The sequence below is a fragment of the Moschus berezovskii genome, chromosome 6 (genome assembly GCF_049115385.1).
Source record: "Moschus berezovskii isolate FMDL1 chromosome 6, NW_MosBer_1.0, whole genome shotgun sequence".
Lineage (NCBI taxonomy): Eukaryota > Metazoa > Chordata > Mammalia > Artiodactyla > Moschidae > Moschus > Moschus berezovskii.
Window position 1 is genome coordinate 38653682 of NC_142465.1, and position 18889 is coordinate 38672570.

Consider the following 18889-nt stretch of genomic DNA (forward strand, 5'->3'; position numbering starts at 1 on the left):
GCCTAGTAGGTTGCAGTCCATGGGGTCATTAATGGTCGGAAACGACTGAGCGACTTCACTTTCACTTTTCACTTTCACACATTGGAGAAGGAAATGGCAACCCACTCCAGTGTTCTTGCCTGGAGAATCCCAGGGATGGGGAAGCCTGGTGGGCTGCCGTCTACGGGGTCAAACAGAGTCAGACACGACTGAAGTGACTTAGCAGCAGGAGAAGGAAATGGGAACCCACTCCAGTGTTCCTGCCTGGAGAATCCCAGGGATGGGGCAGCCTGGTGGGCTGCCGTCTATGGGGTCAAACGGAGTCGGACACGACTGAAGTGACTTAGCAGCAGCAGCAGCAGAAGTTTATTAAAACAGTAAAACTATACACCTGCAAATATTACTATAAAGACACATGCCTAATTGCATACAACAGGCACTAGGGCAGTATTTCACAAAGTGGCAAGGAATAAGAATAATTCAGGGAGGGCAGAAGGCCTGGCAGAAAACTAACACTGATTCATACGGTGATAAGTTGGTCCTCCTTACACTTGATCCTTGTTGTATCAAAACAGTGTGATGCTGCTGCTGCTAAGTCACTTCAGTCGTGTCCGACTCTGTGTGACCCCATAGACGGCAGCCCATCAGGCTCCCCTGTCCCTGGGATTCTCCAGGCAAGAACACTGGAGTGGGTTGCCATTTCCTTCTCCAATGTGTGAAAGTGAAAAGGGAAAGTGAAGTCGCTCAGTCATGTCTGACTCGTAGCGACCCCATGGACTGCAGCCTACCAGGCTCCTCCGTCCATGGGATTTTCTAGGCAAGAGTACTGGAGTGGCTTGCCATTGCCTTCTCCGAGTGTGATGCTAGTATTTCTTTATCACCTCTCTAACTTCCTTTTAACAGAGAGCAAATATCCAGGAAATGAGCTCATTACTGCCTCTTCACTCCACTGCATTTTTAAGTTCTCTTCTTTTTCTAGAAGACAACACCCTTATGTCAGAAAGTGAAGAGGAACTAAAAAGCCTCTTGATGAAAGTGAAAGAGGAGAGTGAAAAAGTTGGCTTGAAGCTCAACATTCAGAAAACAAAGATCATGGCATCTGGTCCCATCACCTCATGGGAAATAGATGGGGAAACAGTGTCAGACTTTGTTTTTTGGGGCTCCAAAATCACTGCAGATGCTGATTGCAGCCATGAAATTAAAAGACGCTTACTCCTTGGAAGAAAAGTTATGACCAACCTAGATAGCATATTAAAAAGCAGAGACATTACTTTGCCAACCAAGGTCCATCTAGTCAAGGCTATGGTTTTTCCCGTGGTCATGTATGGATGTGAGAGTTGGACTGTGAAGAAAGCTGATCGCCAAAGAATTGATGCTTTTGAACTGTGGTGTTGGAGAAGACTCTTGAGAGTCCCTTGGACTGAGAGGAGATCCAACCAGTCCATTCTAAAGGAGATCAGTGCTGGGTGTTCACTGTAAGGACTGATGTTAAAGCTGAAATTCCAATACTTTGGCCACCTCATGCCAAGAGTTGACTCACTGGAAAAGACTCTGATGCTGGGAGGGATTGGGGGCAGGAGGAGAAGGGGACGACAGAGAATGAGATGGCTGGATGGCATCACCGACTTGGTGGACATGAGTTTGAGTGATCTCTGGGAGTTGGTGATGGACAGGGAAGCCTGGCCTGCTATGATTCATGGGGTCGCAAAGAGTTGGACACGACTGAGCGACTGAACTGATTACTATTTAATGTGACAGGGTTTATTTATGTTTTAAATACAGTTATTTAAGTAACAAGTGATATAAGTTAAAGAAAAACATTAAGGAAATAAGAGTAAAGGTGATATAGTAAAGCAGAGACTAAATCTTTCACAATAATAAAATCCTCAAAATGTCACTGGGCACAGAATAAAGATCACATTTCACAGGCTCATCATATGTAGGTATGGACATGTGCCTAAATTTTGGCAATTTCAGATCTAAACAAAGTTACCTATGGCAGTTTTCAAAAGACTGTTAGCATTCACCCTCTCAGCTCTGTTCATTCCTTTCTCCTTCTTGATGGCTAGAATACAGATGATGGCTGAAACTAAAGAAGCCACCCAGGTTTGAAAGGTGACCTTGGCAATGGAGGTTATGCATGGCAGAGTAATGAAATAGAAAGAACCTGGATCCCTGAGTATTTTGTTTGACAGAACTACAATACTAGCCCATTTTCACCTACTTCCAGACTCAACTGATGGCTAAATAAGACACTTCTGTATCAATTATGTCACTATTGTTTGGGGTCTCTACTATCAGCATCCAAATCTAACCCTATCTGCAAACTGTGGAGTATTAAAAAAAATATTGTCAAAGTGATTATGCAATAATTAAAGTTAAAAAACAATAAACTAAGGCACTGAAGTGCACAGGGTAGATGACTGTCAGTACCTGGAATTAATCAAGTGATCTACTAGCTACTAGCAGTTTAAGTTGTACAAGAAATTTAGAATATATGTCACAAATTTGAAATGTAACATATCTATTTCCATAGAAATTCTATTATATTCTATGTTCTTAAAGATGGAACACATGTTACAAGGACTAGCATTCAGTTCATCTTGACTGTAGTCAGAGCTTAAAAATTACTGTTTACTGTTAAATTTCTTTTTGTTATTCTTATTGTTTCATCATCTCCAATTCACAAAATTAAATGGCAATCTGAAAAATTATTCACTGATGCATAAAAATGTTGATGAAAACAGTACCAAACTCTACTATACAGATTAAGATAATTAATGTCAATAGGGAATGATTCTAGTGACAGTGGAACATGAATCCTGTTGAGATAAATCTGTAAGTGTGATAATTTCATATACAAAAAAAAATCATAAAACAGAAGGTACAATCATTCTTATAGATCATATTTAACTATCCACATGCCCCTGGAGCTCACCATATGATTAATACTAAGGTTTTAGCTAATGATGATATAATGCTGCTGAAGCCTCAAGTCCCTTTCAAACAACCAACTTAATTTCAAGTGAACTCCCCACCAGCCAAATGCTTTCCAGGTAGAAAATGGCAATTTTTGTACAAAAAACTGATTAGAAAGGAAGATTAAAGACGAATTCACTTGTGTTACACTCCTCACCAGAGAAACAAGTACAATTTATTTGTTAGGAAGTTTATCAAGTAGGCAAAAACCTTTTGACAAATATTATGACTGAAGAAAAAAAGAGAAGAAACTATTGACAGAAATCTATGACAAAGGATATAGTGTAATACATTATCAGTGACATATAATCTGGAAGAGAAACTACTATTCCTCAAGCATATCTGTAAATCTTAACGCTTGATAGGTGGACAAAACCATTGATGCACAAGGTTACTCTGCACACACAGAGAACTATATGAGAAAAAGAAATGCTCAACAAATTTCAACTCTATTTATCACTGAAAATCCAAGCTAAAGGATGAGATTTATACTTAGTTATTTGATTAGTAAGCTGAAAGCAGTTGTAATGCAACATTATCCTCAAGAACATCAGTGAAGCTACCCATGAATTCAATCCCACAACCTGCTTTCTTTCATAGGGTCTTAAATTAAAAGAAATTAATAATGTTTATTGGAAGGACTGATGCTAAACCTGAAACTCCAATACTATGGCCACCTCATGCGAAGAGTTGATTCACTGGAAAAGACTCTGATGCTGGGAAGGATTGGGGGCGGGAGGAGACGGGGACGACAGAGAATGAGATGGCTGGATGGCATCACGGACTTGATGGACATGAGTTTGAGTGAACTCCATGAGTTGGTGATGGACAGGGAGGCCTGGCGTGCTGTGATTCATGGGGTCGCAAAGAGTCGGACACAACTGAGCGACTGAACTGAACTGAACAATGTTTATTGATATTATTATCAAAGTAAATGACACATAACAAAATTAACCATTTTAGGTATACAATCCAGTGATATTTAGAACATTCTGTGCACTATATTTAGAACACTGTGCACTATAATCTCTATCTACTTCCAAAATATTTTTATGATTCCATGTACAAATTAAAGTCACTCCCATTTCCCCTTTACTTCCACCCCCAACAACCACAAACGTACTTCCCGGGCCTACGGATTTGCAAATTCTGGAAAATTCATATAAAATAAATTACACATCATGTGTATACTTTTACACAGTATAATGTTTCTGAGAGTCACTCATGCTGTGGTATGTTATCAGTACATTCCTTTTTATGGCCAAATAATATTTCAAACATTTTTATCATTATATCATATTGTGTTTATCCACTCATCAGTTGATGAACATTTGTGCTATTTTCACTTTTTTATTTTTGTGAATAGTGTTATTATGAACATTCATGAACAAATTGTTTGAATACTTGCTTTTAATCCTTATGGATACCACCTAGAAACAGGAGTGCTGGTTTACAGGGTAACTCTATGGTCAACTTTCTCAGAAGCCATCAAACCTTTTCTACAGTGACTAAAATATACACTTCTTGATCTTAAATCACTGTTGAAGCAAATAGTGAAAAGAGTAAATCTGATTGTGATCACTCGGCATACATCATGTCAGTGTTGTTTTAATAAAATGTGAATGAATGGAAGACTTAGCTTCTCTATACTCTAATCTTGCTATCAAAAAGAAATATAGTCTTAAAATGGTGAAAAATTATTTAAATTTCATGATACTAATATCTGCAAAAATCATTTCTATGGTTCTACAAATTATTCAAGTATTATACACTGGGTGATGTATCTAATATTTTGAAATATCTAAGAATTACTTCATGACTGAAATACCATGATTTTTAATGTTAAGACTTCTTAAGAAGCCCTTATATTAAGTTATGGGCTCTGAAAGATAGCTGAAGTAGTCCCAGGTCAGTAGTAACACAATATAAATCCTTTTCTAAGAAAATGCCTCAGTTCAGGCACTCAGGTTTTCAATAATGATGTCATAAGCAGAGATCACTTAACAGACATTGAAACAAATCACTGTGAGTGCTAGACAGCACAAACAGTAACAAATTAATCATACATAAAAAATAAATATGGAGAAAATATTTTGAAAAATAAAATGTGGAATTCGAAAATCAAGCTACAAGAAAAACATAATTTTTCTTTTCAGTTCTGTCCAACTATTTGCAATCCCATGGACTGCAGCATGCCAGGTTTCGGGTCCTTTATTACCTCCCAGAACTTACTCAAACCCATGTCTACTGATGGTGATGCCATACAACCATCTCATCTTCTTTCATCCCCTTCTCTTCCCGCCTTCAATCTTTCCCAGCAACAGGGTCCTTTCTAATGACTCAGCTCTTGGCATCAGGTGGCCAAAATATTGAATTTCACCTTCAGAATCGGTCCTTCCAATGAATATTCAGACTTGTTTTCCTTTAGGACTGACTGGCTGCATCGAAGTGCAGTCCTAGGGACTCTCAAGAGCCTTCTCCAACACCATTGTTCAAAAGCATCAATTCTTCGGCCCTAATCCTTCTTTATGGTCCAAATCTCACATCCATTCGTGTAAACTAGAAAAACCATAGTTTAGACCTTTGCTGGCAAAGTAATATCTCTGCTTTTTAATGCTGTCTAGCCTGGAAAATCCCATGGATGGAGAAGCCTGGTAGGCTGCAGTCCGTGGGGTCGCTAAGGGTCGGACACGACTGAGCGACTTCACTTTCACTTTTCGCTTTCACACACTGGAGAAGGAAATGGCAACCCACTCCAGTGTTCTTGCCTGGAGAGTCCCAGGGACAGGGGAGCCTGGTGGGCTTCCGTCTATGGGGTCGCACAGAGTCGGACACGACTGGTGACTAAGCAGCAGCAGCAGCTAAGAGTCGGACACGACTGAGCAACTTCACTTTCCTTTTTCACTTTCATGCATTGGAGAAGGAAATGGCAACCCACTCCGGTGTTCTTGCCTGGAGAATCCCAGGGACAGGGGAGCCTGATGTGCTGCCATCTATGGGGTCGCACACAGTCGGACATGACTGAAGCGACTTAGCACCAGCGGCAGCAGCAGGTTGGACATAGCTTTTCTTTCAAGTAGCAAGCATCTTTTAATTTCATGGCTGCAGTCACCATCTGCAGTGATTCTGGAGCCCAAGAAAATAAAGTTTCTCACTATTTCCATTTTTTCCCCATCTATTGCCATGAAGTGATGGAACCAGATGCCATGATCTTAGTTGTGGAACGTTGAGTTTTAAGCCAACTTCTTCACTCTCCTCTTTCACATCCGTCAAGAGGCTCTTTAGCTCCTCTTCACTTTCTACCGTAAGGGTGGTGTTATCTGCATATCAGAGATTATAGATATTTCTCCCAGTAATCTTGATTCCAGTCGTGATTCATCCAACCTGGCATATCTCATGATGTAGTCTGCATGTAAGCTAAATAAGCAGGGTGACAATATACAGGCTTGACATGCTCCCTTGCCGATTTGGAACCAGTCTATTGTTCCATGTCCAGTTCTAACTGTTGCTTCCTAACCTGCATACAAATTTCTCAGGATGCAGGTAAGGTGGTCAGGTATTCCCATCTCTTGAAGAATTTCCCACAGTTTGTTGTAATCCACAGTCAAAGGCTGTGGTGTAGTAAATAAAGCAGAAGTAGATGTTTTTGCAGGGAGATCCAACCAGTCCATTCTAGAGGAGGTCAATCCTGGGTGTTCATTGGAAGGACTGATACTAAAACTGAAACTCCCAATACTTTGGCCACCTCATGCGATGAGTTGACTCACTGGAAAAGACTCTGATGATGGGAGTGATTGGGGGCGGGAGGAGATGGGGACAACAGAGAATGAGATGGCCGGATGGCATCCCCAGCTCAATGGACATGAGTTTGAGTGAACTCTGGGAGTTGGTGATGGACAGGGAGGCCTGGCGTGCTGTGATTCAAGGGGTTGCAAAGAGTCGGACACGACTGAGCAACTGGACTGAACTGAACTGAGAGGTTTTTCTGGAACTCTCTTGCTTTTTCCATGATCCAGCAGATGTTGGCAATTTGATCTCTTGTGCCTCTGTCTTTTCTAAATCCAGCTTGAACATCTGAAAGTTCACAGTTCACGTACTGTTGAAGCCAGGCTTGGAGAATATTGAGTATTACTTTGCTAGCATGGGAGATGAGTGCAATTGTGCGGTAGTTCGAGCATTCTTTGGTATTGCCTTTCTTTGGGACTGGAGTGAAAACTGACCTTTTCCAGTCCTGTGAACACTGCTGAGTTTTCCAAATTTGCTGACAAATTGAGTGCAGCACTTTCTCAGCATCATCTTTTAGGATTTGAAATAGCAAAACTGGAATTGCATCGTCTCCACTAGCTTTGTTCGTAGTGATGCTTCCTAAGGCCCATTTGACTTTGCATTCCAGGATGTCTGCCTCTAGGTGAGTGCTCACACCGTCATGATTATTTTGGTCATGAAGATCTTTTTTCTATAGTTCTTCTGTGTATTCTTGCCACCTCTTCTTAATATTGTCTGCTTCTGTTAGGTCCATACCATTTCTGTCCTTTATTGTGCTCATCTTTGCATGAAATGAGTTTTCTCGAAGAGATCTCTAGTCTTTCCCATTCTATTGTTTTCCTCTGTTTCTTTGCATTGATCACTGGGAAGACTTTCTTATCTCTCCTTGCTATTCTTTAGAACTTTGCATTCAAATGGGTATATCTTTCCTTTTCTTCTTTGCCTTTCGCTGCTTTTCTTTCTCTGCTATTTATAAGGCCTCCTCAGACAACCATTTTGCCTTTTCACATTTCTTCTTCTTGGGGATGGTTTTGATCACCACCTCCTGTACAATATTCGAACCTCTGTCCATAGTTCCTCAGGCACCCTATCTATTAGATCTAATCCCTTGAATCTATTTGTCACTTGTACTGTATAAGCTAAAGGATTTGATTTATTTATGGATTCTGAATGCCATAGTGGTTTTCCCTAATTTCTTCAATTAAAGTCTGAATTTGGCAATGAGAAGTTCATGCTCTGAGCCACAGTCAGCACCCTGTCTTGTTTTTGCTGACTGGATCGAGTTTATCTTTGGTTGCAAAGAAAATGATCAATCTGATTTTGGTATTGACCATCTGGTAATGTCCATGTGTACAATCATCTCTTGTGTTGTTGGAAGAGGTTATTCGCTATAACCAGTGCATTCTCTTGGCAAAACGCTGTTAGGCTTTGCCCTGATTCCTTTTGAATTCCAAGGCCAAATTTGCCTGTTATTCCCAGTATTCTTGACTTCCTATGTTTGGATTCCAGTCCCCTATGATAAAAAGGACATCTTTTTGGGGTGTTAGTTCTAGAAGGTCTTCATAGAATCTTTCAATTTCAGCTTCTTCAGCATTAGTGGTTGAGACACAGACTTGGATTACTGTGATACTGAATGGTTTGTCTTGAAAATGAACAGAGATCATTCTGACATTTTTGAGTTTGCACCCAATTACTGCATTTCAGACTCTTTTATAACAGCACCCAATGCATGCTTTATATATGTCATTGAAGACCTCAAAAATGGAATAAATAATATAGCAAGAGATTTTAAAAATCATGGCTTACATTTTTCAGAGCTAATGAAAGACTCAAATGGTATAAGAAAATACAAATCCAGCAGAATAAATAAGCAAACAACTACATGCACACCAAGTATGTGTTAATAAAACTCCACAAAGCCAAAGAAAAGAAAAATATTAAAAGCAGTCAAAGAAAACATGCAGATACCAACTAAGACAGACAACTAGACTGATGCTGATTCATCACCAATAACTTCAGGCAGAAGATACTAGAGTAATAAAATCAAAGTTCTATCAGAAAAAAAACCTGTGACCAAATATCATATACTTAGAAAAACTACATTTTAAGAACATGAAAGAAAAAAAGAATTTTCAGACAGACAAAAACACTTCACCACCAAAATATATATAACAAAGTAAATGCTAAACGATGTACCTCAAGAAAAAGAGAAACAATACCAAAAGAAAGGTCTTACAGTGTCAAATAAATGATGAACAAGTATTAGGTTGGTACAAAAGTTACTGTGGTTTCAGACAGTGAATTTTAAGTCATTATCAGTTCAGTTCAGTCGCTCAGTCGTGTCTGACTCTTTGCGACCCGATGAATCACAGCACGCCAGGCCTCCCTGTCCATCACCAACTCCCAGAGTTCACTCAAACTCATGTCCAGCGAGTCGGTGATGCCATCCAGCCATCTCATTCTCTGTCGTCCCTGTCTCCTCCCACCCCCAATCCCTCCCAGCATCAGACTCTTTTCCAGTGAGTCAACTCGTCTCATGAGGTGGCCAAAGTATTGGAGTTTCAGCTTTAACATCAGTCCTTCCAATGAACACCCAGGATTGATCTCCTTTAGAATGGACTGGTTGGATCTCCTTGCAGTCCAAAGGACTCTCAAGAGTCTTCTCCAGCACCACAGTTCAAAAGTATCAATAACTAGGCTCAAATATATTTTTATAAATCAAAATAGGAACCATTACATCAATATATTTTTGCCAACAAGAAATAAGTTTGTTTATTCCGGTAGCACAATATCCATGCTTCAGGATTCAACAAACTCTTGGAAAGCATTTTTTGCCTCCTGCTGTTTGTGGAAGCAATTTCCCTGCAACAAGTTATGGAGATACTTCAAGAAATGGTAGTCGGTTGGCAAGAGCTCTGGTGAGTACAGCAGATGAGGCAAAACTTCGTTGCCCTACTCATTCAACTTTTGAAGTGTTGGTTGTGTTATGTGTGGTTGGGCATTGTCATGGAGAAAGATTAGGCCCTTTCTGTTGACCAATGCCAGCTGCAGTCGTTCCATTTTTCACTGCATCTCATCTACCGGCTGAGTATACTTCTCAGGTGTAATGATTTTGCTGGGATTCATAAAGTTGTAGTGGATCAAACCAGCAGCAGACCACCCAAGTGACCATGACCATTTTTTGGTACAAGTTTGGCTTTCGGAAGTGCTCTACAGCTTCTTTTCAGTCCAGCTACTTAGCAGGTGATCACTGGTTGTTGTACAAAATACATTTGTCATTGCACGTCACAATCCATTCAAGAAAGAGATCATTGCTGTTGCACAGATAAGAGAAGGTGACACTTCAAAACAACGATTTTTTTGACTCTCAGTTAGCTTGGGAGGCACCCACTGAACGAGATTTGTCAACTTTCCAATTTGCTTCAAATGCCAAACGACCATGAAATGGTGGACACTGAGATCTTCATCAACTTCCTGTGGAGTTTTAAGAAGATCAGCTTTGATGATGGCTCTCAGTTGGTTGCTGTCAACTTCCTATGGCTGGCCACTGCGCTCCTCATCTTCAAGGCTTTCATCTTCGTGGCAAAATTTCTTGAACCACCACTGTAGTGTACATTCATTCATTCATTAGTAGTTCCTGGTTCAAATGCATTGTTAGATACTGTGAGCTGTTTACACTGCTTTACGATCCATTTTGAACTTGAATTAAAAAATTGCTCTAATTTGCTTTTTGTCTAACATCATTTCTATAGCTGAACTGTACAAAAAACATCTTCACGACCAAATAATCACGATGGTGTCATCACTCACCTAGAACCAGACATCTTGGAATGTGAAACCAAGTGGGCCTTAGGAAGTATCACTACGAACAAAGCTAGTGGAGGTGATGGAATTTCAGTTGAGCTATTTCAAATCTTGAAAGATGATGCTGAGAAAGTGCTGCACTCAATTTGTCAGCAAATTTGGAAAACTCAGCAGTGGCCACAGGAAAGGCAATACCAAAGAATGCTTGAACTACCGCACAATTACACTCATCTCACATGCTAGTAAAGTCATGCTCAAAATTCTCCAAGCCAGGATTCAGCAATACATGAACTGTGAAATTCCAGATGTTCAAGCTGGTTTTAGAAAAGGCAGAGGAACCACAGATCAAATTGCCAACATCCGCTGGATCATGGAAAAAGCAAGAGAGTTCCAGAAAAACGTATTTCTGCTTCATTGACTATGCCAAAGCCTTTGACTGTGTGGATCACAATGAACTGTGGAACATTTTGAAAGAGACGGGAATCCCAGATCACCTGACCTGCCTCTTGAGAAAACTGTATGCAGGTCAGGAAGCAACAGTTAGAACTGGACATGGAACAACAGACTGGTTCCAAATAGGAAAAGGAGTACGTCAAGGTTGTATATCGTCACCCTGCTTATTTAACTTATATGCAGAGTACATCATGAGGAAGACTGGGCTGGAAGAAGCACAAGCTGGAATCAAGATTTCCGGGAGAAATATCAATAACCTCAGATATGCAGATGACACTACCCTTATGGCAGAAAGTGAAGAGGAACTAAGAAGCCTCTTGATGAAAGTGAAAGAGGAGAGTGAAAAGGTTGGCTAGAAGCTCAACACTGAGAAAACGAAGATCATGGCATCTGGTCCCATCACCTCATGGGAAATAGATGGGGAAACAGTGGAAACGGTGTCAGACTTTATTTTTGGGGGCTCCAAAATCACTGCAGATGCTGATTGCAGCCATGAAATTAAAAGATGCCTACTCTTTGGAAGGAAAGATATGACCAACCTAGAAAGCATATTACAAAGCAGAGACCTTACTTTGCCAACCAAGGTCCGTCTAGTCAAGGCTATGGTTTTTCCCGTGGTCATGTATGGATGTGAGAGTTGGACTGTGAAGAAAGCTGATCGCCAAAGAATTGATGCTTTTGAACTGTGGTGCTGGAGAAGACTCTTGAGAGTCCCTTGGACTGCAAGGAGATCCAACCAGTCCATTCTAAAGGAGATCAATCCTGGGTGTTCACTGGAAGGACTGATGCTGAAGCTGAAACTCCAATACTTTGGCCACCTCACGCGACGAGTTGACTCAATGGAAAAGACTCTGATGCTGGGAGGGATTTGGGGTGGGAGGAGACGGGGACGACAGAGAATGAGATGGCTGGATGGCATCACCGACTCGATGGACATGAGTTTGAGTGAACTCTAGGAGCTGGAAATGGACAGGGAGGCCTGGCGTGCTGTGAGTGACTGAACTGAACTGAACATAGGTGACTACCATCTAGACTGTCATAAAAGATTACGCATAAGTTTACACTTATTTTCAACAAAAAGAAAGTTATGCAACAACCCAGATCATAATATGCTTTGAAAAATACATTTTTCCTCCCAGAATCTTTTCTCTCCCTGCTAAAAAATTTAAAAAACAAAAAAGTTTACATATGTTGGGAAGTTTTCAGTTTGGAGAATACACAAGAAATTTCCTTGAAATTTTTCAGTATGTATTATAAACACCCAAACTCACAGGGAAGAAAAAAAAAAAGAGAGATGTTTCCAATAAAAAATATTAACGAAAGTTTCTTCTTCTACATGTCTTTTTGTCAAACTTTAGAACGGCACTAAAGTTAGCTGGAGAAGGAAATGGCAACTCACTCCAGTGTTCTTGCCTGGAGAATCCCAGGGATGGGGGAGCCTCGTGGGCTTCCGTCTATGGGGTCGCACAGAGTCGGACACGACTAAAGCAACTCAGCAGCAGCACTTAGCAGCAAAATTAGTTGAACGTTCTTGATAACATAGCAGACCTCTTTAAAAGAGAGAGTAAAAGAACGACATAAAATTATGAACTCTCTTTGTCCAATTGTGTATTGTGATAGAATGAAATTTCCGTAAGAAATGTATTTCTTTCCAGGTATTACTTCTAGGCATTATTTCCAGGCATTAAGACATTCATCTGAGATTCTCTGTAGTCAGTGCTTGATCTTTGTAAGTGCTATTAATAATACCATTTTAGAGAGTAAATATAGGTTTCATACAATAAGTCAGAAATTATAAATCTTTCAATTTTTTTTTGATGTGGATGATTTTTAAAGTATTTATTGAATCTGTTACAACACTGCTTCCGTTTCATGTCTTGGTCCCTTGGTCATGAGCCCCGAAGGATCTCAGTTCCCTAACCAGGGATTGAACCCTCACCCCCTGCACCCTGCCTAAGTTGAAGTCTCAACCACTGGGCTGCCAGGAAAGTTCCTCAAGAAACTCTTTGGGAAATTATTGTTAGTTTTCCAAGAAATATAAAACGTCTTTAAGTTGATGAGAATTTTCTTCAAACGAAACCATGTTAATACACTGTTCACATTCCAATGCATTAATACTCAAGCGAGCAAATGTTAGCTTTTAGAAATCTTTAGTCTTTTTCCTTCAGCCAAGTTTAACCTCATATGACTAATGATAAAGCAGCTTTATTAACTCATATAACTGAACAAACTCCAACATTAAAATACAGTGTAAATGGACTTTCTTGCTCCACTTTACATAAGAGAAAAACTTTACATGAAATGATTTATATGAGAAGGTTCTATATATTGTTCAGAGTCCAAAGGATCGTAATCCATTTTCTTAATCAAACTTTAGATCATTTCCTAATCAAACTCTAGCTCACTTCCCTGGCACATATTTATGAATATATATCTCACCACAATTTTACACCACACACAAAAATTAACTCCAAAATGGATTAAAGACTTGGATATAAGGCCAGAAACCATAAAACTCATAGAAGAAAACACAAGTAGTAGCCTGATACCAGTCTTGGCTGCTGTGGCTGCTGCTGCTGCTCAGTCGCTTCAGTCGTGTCCGACTCTGTGCAACCCCATAGACAGCAGCCCACCAGGCTCCCCGTCCCTGGGATTCTCCAGGCAAGAACACTGGAGTGGGTTGCCATTTCCTTCTCCAATGCATGAAAGTGGAAAGTGAAAGTGAAGTCGCTCAGGCTACGAGTTTTTAAATTTGACACTAAAAACAAAGACAACAAAAGGCAACAAGTAGGACTACATCAAACTAAAATGTTTCTAGCACAGCAAAGGAAACCATCAACAAAATGAAAATGTGATCCAGTAAATGGGAGAAAATATTTATATATCATATGTCTGGTATGAGCTTAATATTCAAAATATATAAAGTACTTAAATAACTCGGCAAAAAGAAAGAAAATTGATTAAAAAACAGGCAGAGGATCTGAACAGATTATTTTCCAAAGACATACAAATGGCCAATAAGTACCTGAAAAGATGCTCAACAACACCAATCATTAGGGAAATGCAAACCAAAACCACTACAAAGTATCACCTCACATCTGTTAAAATGGTTATCATCAATAAGACAAGAAATATCAATTGCTGCTGCAGATGTGGGAATGCATACTGGTATGGCCACTATGGAAAGCAGTATGGAGGTTCCTCAAAATATTAAAAATATAATTTAGCAATTATACTTCTAAACATGTATTCAAAGAATTAAACAATGAATAAATAAAGAAGACTTACTAATGAATAAATGAATAAAGATGTGGTCTATTAAGGAATAGAATATTATTTAGTCATAAAAAGAATGGAATCTTGCCATGTGCAACCACATGGATAGACCTAGAGGGTGTCATGTTAAGTGAAATAAGTCAGACAAAGACAAATACCATATGATTTCATTTACATGGGGACTCCAAAAACAAGAAAAAAAGCCACACCACACCAAGCTCATAGATACAGAGAACGGATAGATGGTTACCAGAGATGTGGGCACAGGATGGGCCAAATGGGTGAGGGAGTCAAAAGATATAAACTACCAGTAACAGAACAAATGCTTCACAGAGGAGTAATACATGGCATGGTGTCTACAGTTAATATTGTACTGCATATCTGAAAGCTGCAAAGAGACTAGATCTTAAAAGTTCTCATCACACACACACACAACTCTATGATTATGTACGGTAATAGACACTAACTAGACTTATTGTGGCGATCATTCTGCAATACATTCAAATAACAAATCATGTTGTACACCTGAATAATGTATGATGACTGTATTTCAAGTTTAAAAAGTAATCATTCACAATTATTTGGAGGAGTACTTTTCAAATACTACCCAGGAAGACACTGCTGAGAAAAAAAAGTCATAAATTTTCATATATCTTATCTTCTGAAAGATTTCATAAGTTTCTCTATTAAAATGCAGACATATTGAGGACATAAGAATATGCTTAAATATAATATAAAGATGGGGTATAGAATCAAAAGTACATTTGAATCCCAGCACTACCATTTATTAAATATATGAACTTGAGGTATATGATTTATTTCATCCTCTTAGTTTCCTGGATGTAAAACAGATACAACATCTACTAAATAGTATTGTATGTTGTAACAGACATGGTGAACAGAGCTAAGCATATTAAATGTTATGCACATATAACAAGTGGTCGGTGCTAATATTAACATTCTCAATGATACCGAATAATGTTACAGAAACTACATGTTCTCTCTAAAGTTTTAAAATTTAAACATTGAGTGGACACTGTAAATGATCAGGTTAGAAAATCAAGCTAAAGGAAAATAAATTTTAATAGGCAGGGTAGAAAAACAAAAATAGAAAACTTTGGAGTCAGTTAAGCTTTGCTGCCAATATCTGCTGGATCATAGCAAAAGCAAGATAATTACAAAAAAAATAAGTGCTTTATTGACTACACTAAAGCCTTGACTGTGTGGATCACAGCAAACTGTGGAAACTTCTTAAAGAAATGGGAATACCAGACCACCTTACCTGTCTCCTGAGAAACTTATATGCAGGTCAAGAACCAACAGTTAGAACCGAACATGGAACAACGGACTGATTCCAAATTGGAAAAGGAGTACAATGACGCTGTATCTTGTCACCCTACTTATTTAACTTATACGCAGAGTACATCATGCAAAATACCAGGCTGGATGAATCTCAAGTTGGAATCAAGACTGCTGGGAGAAATATCAACAACCTCAGATTCATTTGATACCACCCTGATGACAGAAAGTGAAGAGAAACTAAACAGCCATTTGATGAAAGTAAAAGAGAGTGAAAACTGTGGCTTAAAATTCAACATTTAAAAAACTAAGATCATAGCATCCCATCCCATCACTTCTTGGCAAATAAATGGGGGAAAAAATGGACAGAGTGGCAGATTTTATTTTCTTTGGCTCCAAAAATCACTGAGGACAGTGACTGCAGCCATGAAATTAAAAGATGCTTGCTCCTTGGAAGGAAAGCTATGACATACCTAAACAGCATATTAAAAAGCAAACACATCACTTTGCCAGCAAAGGTCCATATAGTCAAAGCTATAGTTTTTCCAGTAGCCATGTACAGATGTGAGAGTTGGATCATAAAGAAGGCTGAGCACAGAAGAACTGATACTTTCGAATTGTGGTACTGGAGAAGACTCTTTAGGTCCCTTAAACAGCAAGGAGACCAAACTAGTCAATTCTAAAGGAAATCAAGCCTGAACATTCATTGGAAAGCCTGCTGCTGATGCTCCAATACTTTGGCCACCCGATGGGGAGAGTCAACTCACTGGAAAAGACCCTGATGCTTGGAAAGACTGAAGGCAGGAACAGAAGGGGACATCTGGCAGAGGATGGCATCTGGCAAGACGCTGGATAGCATCACAGACTCAATGGACATGAATTTGAGCAAGCTCTGGGGAGATGGTAAAAGACAGGAAAGCCTGGCGTGCCATCAGTCATAGGATTACAAAGAGCCAGACATGAATTAGCAACTAAAACAACAACATAAAGTAAATTACCAGGAGAGATCTTTTTCCCTTCTGTAAGGGTTTCAAGGTAAAAATTCCTGTGCCTCTGACAAAGAAACTCAAATTCTAACTAAATCCTTTCACGTAATGTAACTAACGCTTATGATGATGCCACCAGTTTCCAATTATGAAACACTATGAGATAGGTATTATTGCAACCATTTAAGAAGTTAGAAAAGTGAGAACTAAAGAAGTTAAATAATTTGCCCACTCAAACTAGTTAAGTGACAGAATCAGGGCTCAAACTTGTTTAACTTTAGAGCACTCTAGTGCTCTTATCTCTACAGTTTACTGCCTTCATCTCATCTTCCATCACCCCTATTTTGACAGAAAGAATCAAGAAAACCATAGACAGGCTTCTTAATAGCCTGAACAGTATACAGGACATTGTCTGGTTAGAACAAGATTTTCGTTTCTTAATGTCCATTACAAATTTCAGCTGTTCCCTCATATATTCGGAGAAGGCAATGGCAAGCCACTCCAGTACTATTGCCTAGAAAATCCCATGGATGGAGGAGCCTGGTAGGCTGCAGTCCGTGGGGTCGCTAAGGGTCGGACACGACTGAGCGACTTCACTTTCACTTTTCACTTTCCACTTCCACACATTGGAGAAGGAAATGGCAACCCACTCCAGTGTTCTTGCCTGGAGAATCCCAGGGACGGGGGAGCCTGGTGGGCTTCCGTCTATGGGGTCACACAGAGTCGGACACGACTGAAGTGACTTAGCAGTAGCAGGCTCCAAGTACTATTTTCATAAATAACTAGTTGTATGATATTAGGCAAGCCACAATCTTTTTAAACCAGTTTCCCCATCCAAAGAAGGGGTGAAAATACTGAAAATACAGGCTGTGGGCGGATTAAGAATCATCTGCGTATAAACTAACCGACCAAAGAAAGTTGAATTTAAATAACTTTTCCTTCCTATTCTGCTTCCAAATGAATCAAGAATATTATAAACACAAACAAAACCATCAAACACAAATATAGACAAAAGCAATATAAATGGACTAAATGGATAACATTTCATTTTCTTACAAAATGGAAAATAAGGTTAATTTAATAACCTTATCAATTCAGTATGTAAACTCTTTCATCAATATAATTTCTAATTTGCTGGCTTTCCTGCTATATCACATGACAAGCTATGTTCTTTATAAAATAACTAATGTAGCATATGCCAAACTCCGTTTATTCCAGATTTTCAATTTATAGCTCAGTTCAGTTCAGTTCAGTTGCTCAGTCGTGTCTGACTCTTTGCCACCCCATGAATCACAGCACGCCAGGCCTCCCTGTCCATCACCAACTCCCAGAGTTCACTCAAACTCATGTCCACAGAGTCGGTGATGCCATCCAGCCATCTCATTCTCTATCGTCCCCTTCTCCTCCTACCCCCAACCTTTCCCAGCATCAGAGTCTTTTCCAGTGAGTCAACTCGTCGCATGAAGTGGCCAAAGTATTGCAGTTTCTGCTTTAGCATCAGTCCCTCCAATGAACACCCAGGATTGATTTCCTTGCAGTCCAAGGGACTCTCAAGAGTCTTCTCCAACACCACAGTTCAAAAGCATCAATTCTTCCGCGATCAGCTTTCTTCACAGTCCAACTCTCACATCCATACATGACCACGGGAAAAACCATAGCCTTGACTAGACGGACCTTGGTTGGCAAAGTAATGTCTCTGCTTTTTAATATACTATCAAGGTTGGTCATAACTTTCCTTTCAAGGAGTAGGCGTCTTTTAATTTTCTGGCTGCAATCAGCATCTGCGGTGATTTTGGAGCCCAAAAAAATAAAGTCTGACACTGTTTCCACTGTTTTTCCATCTATTTCCCATGAAGTGATGGGACCAGATGCCATGATCTTAGTTTTCTGAATGTTGAGCTTCAAGCCAACCTTTTCCCTCTCCTCTTTCACTTTCATCAAGAGGCTTTTTAGTTCCTCTTCACTTTCTGCCATAAGGTTAAGTGTCATCTGCATATCTGAGGTTATTGATATTTCTCTCAGCAATCTTGATTCCAGCTTGTGCTTCTTCCAGCCCAGCGTTCCTCATGAGGTACTCTGCATATAAGTTAAATAAGCAAGGTGACAATATACCGCCTTGACGTACTCCTTTTTCCTATTTGGAACCAGTCTGTTGTTCCATGTACAGTTCTGACTGTTGCTTCCTGACCTGCATACAGGTTTCTCAAGAGGCAGGTCAGGTGGTCTGGTATTCCCATCTCTTTCAGAATGTTCCACAGTTTATTGTGATCCACACAGTCAAAGGCTTTGGCATAGTCAATGAAGCAGAAATAGATGTTTTTCTGGAACTTTCTTGCTTTCTCCATGAT

The 18889-nt window shown here is 39.6% G+C and overlaps 1 protein-coding gene across 1 annotated transcript in view; it reads right to left on the reverse strand.

Moving 5' to 3' along the window:
• Positions 1-18889, reverse strand: part of ARID2 (AT-rich interaction domain 2) — a 194926-nt gene that overhangs the window by 111893 nt on the left and 64144 nt on the right. The gene's annotated exons all lie outside the window — the stretch shown is intronic.